Source organism: Coffea arabica, chromosome 9e (genome assembly GCF_036785885.1).
Source record: "Coffea arabica cultivar ET-39 chromosome 9e, Coffea Arabica ET-39 HiFi, whole genome shotgun sequence".
Lineage (NCBI taxonomy): Eukaryota > Viridiplantae > Streptophyta > Magnoliopsida > Gentianales > Rubiaceae > Coffea > Coffea arabica.
In genome coordinates this window covers 27,205,337-27,217,506 of record NC_092327.1, presented here as the reverse complement: position 1 = coordinate 27,217,506, position 12,170 = coordinate 27,205,337, and positions in this window count along the sequence as shown.

Sequence of the window (12,170 nt, the reverse complement as noted above, 5' to 3'; positions counted from 1 at the left end):
GGTCACGTTGATGAGAAATTTCAGGCAAGCCCTCCTAATTTGTTTCAGATTAGTAGCAGTCTTCAGCAAGTGGCCCTCTGGTATTCTTTGCTGGTTGGAGTTTTTTCTTGCGTTTTTTCAATTGAGTATGATAATAATTTTGTATTTGATTATCAGATCTTCCCGGTAATTTTGCTGCAATGGCTGACCATCTGTGTGGGTGGTCCAAAAATTCATATGCATATATAAGAATTGAGCCACAGTGTAAATTTATGTTGCATGAAGTTTTGTTTCAAGTATAATCATGTGCCCTCTAGTAATTAATACGAGCTTGCATGAAGGAATTTGTTGCACTAGCGATTACACACACATTCAAAGATTGTATGCAAGTTTCTAAAAAATGATTCATTTGAACATATTTGTCTGTGTTTGATGGTTCAAGTTTCACTTAACCCAAATAATCTGTCAAAGATGGAGTTGTTTTCTTGTTTTGTGAAAGAGCAGGAGAATAAAAAAAACTACAAAGCAGTATCACGATTCAAGAGCAATTGGTGAGCCATGCTACACAAACACAATTGTACGATACATATGCAAGTACTAAGAATATTAAGAATTAGCGTCAATTTCGCCAGGTTACTTGATGTCAAGAAAGTTATTACGAAAGATTGTCCAGGCAATGAGAAAAAGATAGGTTATTTGGTGTATATCAAACTTTTAAACTCAATTACGGATTGCTAGAATCATGAGATGACAATCAGCTCTGAAGAATTCTACTATTATGCATGGCTGAACATTTTGTACTAAATTGCCTAAGAACAACCATTGAATGGAGGCACATGAATATGCATGATAGGTTTGATTGCAAAGTAATTCGAGTAAAATACCAGATGACTTAGAAGTGTATTCGATTTACATAAGAGGTTCAAACAATAACTTGTCCACAAAATACTGTGACAAAATCAATTAACGTTATTGGCTTTTTCGAGTTTGGAGGGAATAATTTAGCATTAACATCATGAAAGTAACCAAAATGGACATCTCCTTTATTTCTATACTCTCGGTAAGCTTGTTCTCAAGATCTTGTGGTATTTCATTTGTTGCACTAAATTCTTGAAACAATATTGTTGCATCAGCATGATTCAAGTTATACTTATCGACTTTGCCTTGGTTATGGATTACCCAGGTTTCCATACATATTCAATTCGAATTTGGTTCCTTTTTTGCAATTTGTAAGGATCGAAGACAACATAAGAGGGGGGTGAATTAGGTGGTTTAAAAAATTAGCCAAGATATGAGTCACTTTATGAGAACTTGCCCTCTTTTTCTAAAGGACCACACAATGGAGCAATTGATGAGAAAACACAAGTGCTTGGGAGTAGAAGAGATAGACAATTTATATTGCAAGACAGTGAGTAAAAAGATAGAATAGCAAACCAAGTTTCAAACTCCACTTAAGTTTGAATACCACTTTATATAGCAAGTTTCTTGAAGTTGATCAACTTACAACCAATCTCTTGTGTATAAAGGAATGATCACTTCCTCCTCGCCCCAAGCCGCACTTGGTCAAGTAAGGAAGTTTTACTATCACTCGGATAACCCTCACAAAACTACACTATTGAAGAAATAGAAACACACTTGAAAAGCTTATCGAAAGTTACACAACTAAGAGTACAAATCTTCTTTAAAGAGTATTCTCACACTTGAATCACTCAAGATCTGATGTAGTCTCAATGTGCAAAGTTCTTTTTAAGTGGTTGACTTTGTTCTATTTATAAGAGACCAAAAAATTCTTAAATTAATGCTACCAACGGACAGAAGGCAGTTGAAGAGTCAACTAACCGTTGGTCGTGTCGGACGTCCGGTAGACTAGTTTTCTGCGTCCGAACGTAGGTAGAGAGTTCAAGAAGTTTTCTTGAAATGTTTAGGACGTCCAGTACCTCCAGAATATACGTCCGAAGGTATGATGCAAAACTGAGAATTCTCCTTCAATTCGTTCGGACATACGGTGCCTCCAATGTTTTGCGTCCGAAGTGTCGCAACATTTGTCGGACGTCCGGTACTCAGGTGTTGTACGTCCGATCGGGGTCAATGAGCTTAGAGGACTTGGCTTATCATCTTCGGACGTCCGAGAGTGGGTTTTTCATGCGTTCGAAGTTACTCAATGGTTGTCGGACGGCCGATGCAGTCTTTATGTGCGTCCGACAGCTATTTCAACATATGTTAGCCTTTGAACCTGTTCTGCTCCAATTTTGAAAAGATCTAATCAGAGAATATTAGTACCATCAATTTGTTTTGTAATCATCAAAAGTTACGGATTGAGATAAACAATCTCCCCCTTTTTTATGATGACAAAACAATGGATGGGGTAAAAAGGTTTTAGGTACAACTCCCCCTAACCAATGTTTTTAAACTCGGACCGGTCAGTGAACCAGAGAAGTGGCCGGTTCGCGGTCCGACCGGTCCAACCCGCCGGTTCACAGGTTCATTTTTTTTTTTTAAAGTGTTAAGTACTAAGCAGGTTTCATTTTACACTTGAACTTTACCAACATAACTTAATTTAAGTTATGATAATAATAAATTTACTAAAAGTTATACATAAAACATGGAATGATAAATATAATTAAAATATCATAATTCATCACAAGTTTTCATAAATTCATTATAAACATAAATAGATACAATCCAAATGTTCACCAATTATCACAAATAAAAACACAAAAAATAAATAAATTAAATATTGAAATTCTTTTACAACCCTTAAAAAAATTCATGAAAGAGTTTAAGTTAAGACAAACCATTTGAATAGCAAACTTTTATCAGTGGCATGATAAGCAACCACATCACCTTCACAATTTCATCAACTTAAGCTGAAAAAGTTAAAATTTTATTATAAAAATATAAATCTAATTGCTCAAACTAAAAAAAACTAAAAATTTTTGAAAAAAAATATACAATTAAACACATAAAAAATTAATTGCTACTAAACATTACTAATTAGCATGTTATATTAAATTCAATGATCCTATACCATTAATTATTTTAAATTCAATTATCAATAGCTTCGATTATGTGCCAACTACCATATTTTTGACCAACCTAATGTTATTATTTGTAATTCCTACCCAATTCCTACACGGATGTGCACTACTTTTGCAAAAATTTCATCCTTAATTAATCAAATAAAAATAAAACAAAAATGAGGGAAACATATGAAAATTGAGGAAAAAGAAGAAAATGCAAAAAAATCAACTAAAGATAATAATATAGAAAAAAAACCTTGAAAAGAAAAAAAATTAAACTTACCAAGATGTTGGAAAACAACAAAAGTTGAAATTTTCAACTTGTTTACAATTTGCTAAAGATAATAACCTGATAATAATGGTGAAGACTTGAGAAAATCTTGTTGTGGATATTTGGGTTAAAAATGGTTAAGAAGAAAAAATTGAAAAAAAAATTAGAGAAGAACTTGATGTTTTAATATATTTTTTAGTCAAGTAGAATTGTCAACGAACTTAACTACAGTCTAGCGGTAAGATTGTCATATGCAAACTTGGAGACCCAGATTCGAATCATAGCTACACCATTCTTGATATTTTGTTGAAGAATTTAAAAAATCGCCGGTTCACGGTTCTTAACGGTTCACACGATTCGTCCGGGTTTCAACAGTTCTTCATGAACTTCCGGCCTTAGCATTAGACCGGACCGGTGATATGGCCGGTTCGCAGTCTAACCGGTCGAACCGGCCGGTCCGGTCCGGTTCTTAAAACATTGCCCCTAACTTAATGCATTCAAGGAGTATTCACAACTTCCCTTCAGAATAATGTTCACTCCCCCTTAAAATGACTCCCCCTCACATATAGATTACATGTCATATCCATATCTCCCCTTTTTGTCATAATTGAATCAACCAGTAAAATTATCCATATTACCAACAATGTGGTCGTTCATTGGCTCACCAAACTGAATTTAGTAACACAGCAGAACATCAACATCATCCATCCAGAACCAAAAACAAAACATTATCAACCAGAAACTAATATTTGCAGATAAACTGAAATAAGCAACATTCAACATAAAAGATAACTAAATAGTTTTACAGACCAGTAGAAGAGTAAAATCCTTAAGACAGAGCACACCAAATATTTTTAAGTGCAAAAGATGCAAAAACCTACTATGAACTATTATCCTAATCATGAAGTGCAGTAGTCTAGTAGTGCCTATATGGTGATTTTAGAAGATCCAGGCGTTCTTCTAATCAGGCGAAACTGGGTAGGGTCTTCTTCCTTAGTGTTCTCATCCTCATCATCATCATCCTCTTCAGTCTCTTCTTCAGTTGCCGGAGCTTTTCCCTTATTCTGTGGCTGAGAACTGGAGGCACGGTACTCTGGGGTAGTCTCAGTGGTTGACTCAGTTCTAGGCTCCTTTCGATATGCATTTTCATTTTCTGGAGGAATGGGAGGTACAAGCAGATTTCTTTTGTCAACGAAGGTGGCTTGTTGTTCAGAAGTCATAGTCATCATTAAGCCATCTTCAAGAAACAGGATATGTTGTTTGAGGTCATCAAGCGGAGAGATGACCTCAAGGTTGGATGAAGTATGCATAGAGGCTGACCTTCTAGGATGAATGGTGAAGGGGGTCACATACATAAACTGGTCTCGAGGAGTTCTAGGGGTTACAGGAGTTTCATGAAGATTTTTTCTCCTAAACTCAGAGACAGTTTCTTTGTAGCACCAATGACTCTCAAAAAATTTCAGATTTTTCCTTTCAAAGTAAACCTTTGAAAACACAGTTGATGCACTCTCTTTTGGAGATTTGCCAGTAAAGGAAATTTCAAAATGAGTAAAAATAGAAGTCAGAAATTTTTCATAGGACAGTTTCCTACGGCTGTCAATCTGATTTTGAGCAGAAATTTGCACATGATAAAATCAAAATCAATTCGAATTTTTTCAAGAAAACAGTAGAACAGATAAAGTTCCATTTTATTTGCATCAGTTATGTGACCATCAGTGGGCACCAACAGATTTGAAATTATGGTAAAAATGATCAGGTTTTGAGGACTAAAATCTTCCAATCTTAGCTTAGCAGGAGTATTAAAGTGAGACTGAAAATAGGTCATCAATTTTACGACATGAAAGTGATGGTATGCAGAGGAAAATTCTTCGTAATAAAATAAATTTGTAATTTTGCCTTTAAAACCATCTTCAATTTTGATTTCCAAAACAGAGTTGACAATTTCAGGATTCAGCTCTATGCTAACAGAATTGACACGTGAAATGAGATCAGTATGTGATTTACCCTTTCTAAGGTTTGCAAAAAATTGATGAAGCATGTCGGGATAGTAGGTGTTTGGAATGCTCAGAAGATGGGCCTATTTTTGGAATTCAAAAAGGTTGAGAACAGATTCAAGGTCAAGCTTACGGAATTCGTAGGGAATGATGGTCCTTTGAGTGATGAAGCCTTTCTGCGAGATCCATTCAAACCTCTCCCTAGCTTCATCATCGATGAACTTGGGCAGGGGAGTTGGTTCAACGGCAATTTGGGTTTCTGGTTGTTTATTTTCTGGATACTTTCTTTTTTTCACTGCACTGAGTAGTTGGTGCAGTACCCTGGACACCAGACCTTGTCCTTGGTGACTTCCTGGTAGATGGTTCATCAGTCTGCTGTTCCTCAGCATTTTTCTCTGCATCCTGCTATTTCCCAGAGGGATCAGCAGCTTGCCTTCCCTTGGGTTGAGCAATGCTCTTTCTTTTGGCAGTCCTTTTTGCTTTCCTGGGTGATTTTGTGGTGGTTACATCTACATTGGTAGGCTGCTCCAGTTCCTCTTCATTGCCACTTACTGGATGCCCTTCAGATTGATGCTCCTCCATCTGCTCATCGAATGGTTCAACAGAAGACTCTCTGGTTTACGTATTCTGTTTTTTCCTTACAGATTGTTTCATTTTTCCACCACGATTTCCAATTTTTTTTTTGGGTGATTTGATGGAAGGTTCGATAACTTGAACATCTTCATCCTCCTCATCACGAAACTTGAAGGTGCGTCCGGCACTCATGGATCCTCCTCTAATCCTCACCATGATTGGAATGCAGTGTGATTTTATTGTGTAATATGATACAAATAAGTATCAAACGATGAGGAGTACAGTATGAACTACAGTGGATGCACGAACTGACCACAGAGGGAGAAATTTTTGTGGTTAGGGTTTCGGGTAAGAATTGGAATTTATAGTGCAGTTGGCAGTTGGGGGAAGTTATGATGTGCAATAAACTTGCAATAGGTATGTGAACGTGTCGGTCAGAGTGATTTCTTGGTACTTGTTCCAAGAAGAGATGAATTTGAATTTTGAAATTGAGGGAATATGAAGAGTTGCGTCAGAGACAAAAGGGTAAGAATGAACTGAATAACGCAGAGGGTTTCCTTATAAGACGCAATTTTTGAGTGTCGGACGGCCGAACGAAGTAGAGCGTTCAACACCTCCGTCTGAACCAAAATTTTCTGTGTAAATGATCAAGAACACTGTCGGACGTCCGTTCTAACACATCGGACGTCCGACAAGAACGGACGTCCGACAAAGAGTGACTAGAGAACTTTTGGAGTATTTTTCCTGAAACACCCAATTTTGTTCTCAAAGACACAAATTAATCCAGTGGTAAGGCTTTTGTGAGAATATCAGCAATTTGATCTTTTGAACAGACATATTGAACACAAATTTCACCCTTATGGACAAGATCGCGAATGAAATGATGTTTTATACCTATGTGCTTTGTCCTAGAATGTTGGATGGGATTTTTTGTCTAATTTATTGCACTAGTGTTATCACAATACATAGGCACACAATCATACATCAATCCAAAATCATTCAATGTGTTTTTCATCCACAATAATTGAGCACAACAACCTCCAGTGGCAACATATTCAGCTTCAGTTGTAGATAATGAAATAGCATTTTGTTTCTTACTAAACCAGGATACTAAGCAATTTTCAAGAAAGTTACATATATCTGTTGTACTTTTTCTATCAACCATACAACCGCCGAAATCAGCATCAGAGAATCCACACAAAGGAAATTCATGACACTTAAGATACCATAGACCAAAATTCAAGGTTCCTTTTAGATATCTAAGAATTTTTTTTTATTGCATTTAAATGAGATTCCTTTGGACAAGACTGAAAACGAGCACATAAGCACACAACAAATATGATATCTGGTCTACTAGCAGTTAAGTAAAGCAAACTACCAATCATACCTCTATACTTCTTTTCATCAACTTTTGTACCTTTTTCATCATTGTCAAGCTTGGTAGATATGCACATAGGTGTTCCGACCTGCTTTGAATCCTCCATTTCAAATCTTTTGAGCAGGTCTTTGGTGTATTTTGTTTGGTTGATTAACGTTCCATCTTAGGTTTGAACCACTTGGAGTCCAAGGAAGAAATTTAATTCTCCCATCATGCTCATTTCAAACTCTTTTTGCATGATATTGGAAAAATTCTTGTACAAGCTCTCATTAGTAGCACCGAATATAATATCATCCACATATATTTACACAATTAAAAGATCACGTGAACTTTGTTTAGTGAAAAGAGAAGTATCCACAATACCTCTTTTAAAATCATTTTCAATCAAAAAATCACTCAAACGTTCATACCATACTCTTGGAGCTTGTTTTAGTCCATACAAAGCTTTTGAGAGTTTAAATACATGATTTGGATAAATTTCATTTTCAAAACCAGGAGATTGATCAACATATATTTCTTGATCAATAAATCCATTTAAGAAAGCACTTTTAACATTCATTTGAAATAATTTAAAATTCTTGAAACATGCAAAAGTCAAAAACATTCTAATTGATTCCAACCTAGTTACGGATGCAAATGATTCATCAAAATCAATTCCTTCTTCTTGAGTATATCCCTTGACTACAAGTCTGGTCTTATTTCTTACTACCTCACCTTTGTCATTCATTTTATTTCTAAAAATCCACTTTGTGCCAATGATAGAATAATTTTTTGATCTAGCAACTAATGTCCACACCTTATTCCTTTCAAATTGATTTAACTCCTCTTCCATAGGTAAAATTTAGTTCTCATCTTTCAAAGCATCAACAATATTTTTGGGTTCAAAGTGTGAAATTAATGCAAAATTATCCATTAGTTGTTTAGAAGAGAAACGAGTTCTGACCTTCTCGGATGGATCACCAATGATGAGCTCCTTATTGTGGTTTTGAGCAAATTTTCAATCTCTTGGAAGATCGTTAGGTGTACTAGTGTCTCTGTCACTGTCTTTCCTTGCTGGACTGTCTTGAGTTTCATCTTCTTTTGAATCATTTTCTGGTGAAGTAATGCCTTGGTCAGTGATTGTGAGTTTCTTTAGTTCTTCTTGAATACCTGCATCATCATCTTCACCACTACTTATGGAAATATCACCATTAGATTCATCAAAAGTGACATGTATAGTTTCCTCTATAACCAAAGTCCTTCGATTGTAGACTCTAAAACCTCTCTTATTCTCACAATATCCCAAAAAAATTCCTTCATCAGATTTTTTATCAAACTTTCTGAGATGTTCCTTGATGTTTAAAATGAAGCATTTGCAACCAAAGATTTTAAAGCATCCAACTACAGGCTTTTTATCAAACATCAACTCATAAGAGGTTTTGTTCAAGATTGGTCTTAAAAGAACTCTATTCATGGTATAGCAAACTGCATTTATAGATTCAGTCCAAAAGTATTTTGATAAATTACACTCAGCATGGTTCTAGCAGGCTCTTGAAGAGTTCTATTCTTTCTTTCAACAACTCCATTTTGTTGGGGAACTCTTGCAATTGAAAATTCATGTGTAATACCATGTTGTTACAAAATTCTGAAAAGCCACAAAAATGGAATTTTTAGCCATTATCACTTTTGATTTTGATGAATTTCAATCCAATCAGATTCTGAACTTTTGCAAATAGTGAAACAAAGTTTTTGAAAGCATCATCTTTGTGTGCAAAAAACATCACCCAAGTGTATCTAGAATAATCATCAATAACAATAAAGCAAAATCTTTTGCCACCTAAGCTGGTAGTTTGTGTAGGACCAAATAAATCAAAATGTAAAAGTTCTAGAGGCTTTGTAGTAGAAACACATTTCTTGGGTTTAAAAGACACTTTGACTTGTTTTTCAAATTGGCAAGTATCACAAATTCTGTCCTTTTCAAATTTGATCTTTGGCAGCCCTCAAACAAGTTCCTTTTTGAAAATTTCTTTTAGCAGATCCATGTTGAAATGACAGAGCCTTCTATGCCACATCCAGGGGTCCTCATTTGCTACTTTGAGACAAATAAGGCTAGAGGAATCAACTTTTTCAAGGATAACTACATAAATGTCATTAACTCTTTTTCCTTTAAAAATAGTGTTGAACTTTGAGTCAAGAACAAGACATTCATACTTTTTAAATAATACAAACAGATTCCTATCACACAATTGACTAACACTTAACAAGTTATAACTCAAATTGTCAACTAAAAAAATATTGTGAACAAAGATTTGACCATTCTTACCAACATCACCAATTCCAACAGTTTTGGCTTTGTTATCATCTCCAAATGTTACCTTTCCGCTTGCTTTTGGCTTGAGCTTGATGAACTGTGATGGATCACCAGTCATATGTCTTGAGCATCCACTATCTATGAACCACTTTGATTTCTTAACAATATTCACCAGGTTCACCTACACAAAAATTCACAAGATAATATTTGGTACCCTTTACTTTTTGGGTTCTTGAGAATTAACATTATGTTTAACCATCCACATGCATCTCATGTCATTTCTCATATTTTTTCTAACATAACAATTGCTTTTTATGTGGCCAAATTGATAACAGAAGCTACACATAGTTAATGAATTATTCAAATGAACAAGTTTAATAAATCTGATTTGCCTTTTCCTATAGATAGTAAACTCATTTGCACTATGATTCAATCTTTTCTAATGAGTACCAAAGTGAGGTTTTGTATCATTCCTTTGAAAACAGTTTTATTTTTTATGTTGAAGCATTTGACTAAGATCATCCATTTTTCTTTTCAAGTTACTTTGTTCATTTTTTAGCATGTCATAAAGTTTGTCTTTCTATCAAGTTCAGCATGCAAATCATTTTCAATCATTTTCAGGTTTTCATTTTCATTTCTCAGACATTTGCTTTGTCAAAAAAGGCTTGCATTGTCTTGAATCTGAAAGTTAATCTTCTGTTTTAGTTTCTTGTTTCTAACATAGGATTCTTTCAAACTGTTATGCATTCTTTCCATAAAAGAGTTAACATCATCATCAGATTCGTTATCACTATCAGTTTGAGAGTTACAAGTAGTTACCTCTTCATCACCAATGACCATGAAAGCTATTTGGGCAGACTCCTTTTCTTTTTCGACTTCACCTTCTAAATTGTAGTCATTCCAGGTGATCTGAAAATTGTTAAATTTTGGTTTTCGTTCAACCTTGCTTTCCTTCCTTTTCTTTATTGAACATTCATTTGCATAGTGTCCAAGTTGGCCGCATTCAAAGCACTTATCAGTTTGCTTTTTGCTGAGTTCTAGCTTCCCTTTGTTTCTCAAGTTGTTGAACTGATTTGAAAATGAATTACTGGGTTCACCTTTTCTGAATCTCCTCTTGTTGAGTATTCTTTTGAAACTTTTCGTGATGAGTGCAATATCACTGTCATCACCTTCCATGTCATCTTCATCTAAAGAGGCTGAATCATCTTCATCTTGTGAGACTTTTAGAGCAATACTCTTTCTCACCTTTGTATTTTCTTCCTCCTGCACCTTAGACTTGAGTTTCAGCTCATAAGAGATTAGAGAATTAATAAGAGATTCAATGGGTAAGGTATTTAGATCTTTAACTTTCTCAATGATAATCACTTTACTCTTCCAATCCTTGGATAAAGCATTCAGAATTTTTTTATTTTTCTCACCTAGAGAGTAATTCTTTTCAAGTATTTCTAAGTCCTTAATAAGATCATTGAATCTGCAATACATCTTGTCAATATTTTCATGAGGTTCCATTTTAAAGGATTCATACTTAGTGACCAGAATGGATTTCTTTTGTTCTCTCACATTCTCACTTCTTTCATGGATTTTTCTGAGTTTATCCCAAATCTGTTTTGCAGATCTACAGTCTTTGATTCTAATAGACTCATTTGAATCTAAAGCACTGTATAATACATTCATAGTCTTGGCATTTAAGATAAGATGAGTTCTATCATCACCAGTCAACTCACTCCTTATTTTTGGTCTCGGCCTATGAGTAATTTCATCAATAATTGAGGCATCATATGGACCTTCATTGACAATAAATCACAATTCAATATCAATAGATTGTAAGAAAATAATCATCCTCTCCTTCCAACTCACATAATTTGATCCATTGAACATTGGAGGTCTAGTGACAAATTGTCCTTAAAAAAATGGCATTGTTAGTTGACATTTTTACTCCAAAGCCGATTGAGCTTAATCTCTAGGAGATCAAACTCTGATACCAATTATAAGGATCGAAAACAATTTAAAAGGGAGGTGAATTTGGTGTTTTAAAAAATTAGTTAAGATATGAGTCACTTTATGAGAACTTACTCTCTTTTTCTAAAGGACCACACAATGGAGCAATTGATGAGAAAACATAAGTGCTTGGGATTAGAAGAGATAGACAATTTATATTGCAAGACAGTAAGTAAAAGGATAGAATAGCAAATCAAGTTTCAAACTCCACTTGAGTTTGAATACCACTTTATATAGCAAGTTTCTTCAAGTTGATCAACTTACAACCAATCTCTTGTGTACAAAGGAAGGATCACTTTCTCCTCGTCCCAAGCTGCACTTGGTCAAGTAAGGAAGTTTACTATCACTCGGATAACTCTCACAAAGCTACACTATTGAAAAAATAGAAACACACTTGAAAAATTTATCGAAAGTTACACAACTAAGAGTACAAATCTTCTTTAAAGAGTATTCTCATACTTGAATCACTCAAGATCTGATGTAGTCTCAATGTGCAAAGTTCTTTTTAAGTGGTTGACTTTGTTCTATTTATAAGAGACCAAAAAATTCTTCAATTAATGCTACCAATGGACAGAAGGCAGCTGAAGAGTCAACTAGCCGTTGGTGGTGTCGGACGTCCGGTAGGCTAGTTTTCTGCGTCCGAAGGCAGGTAGAGAGTTCAAGAAGT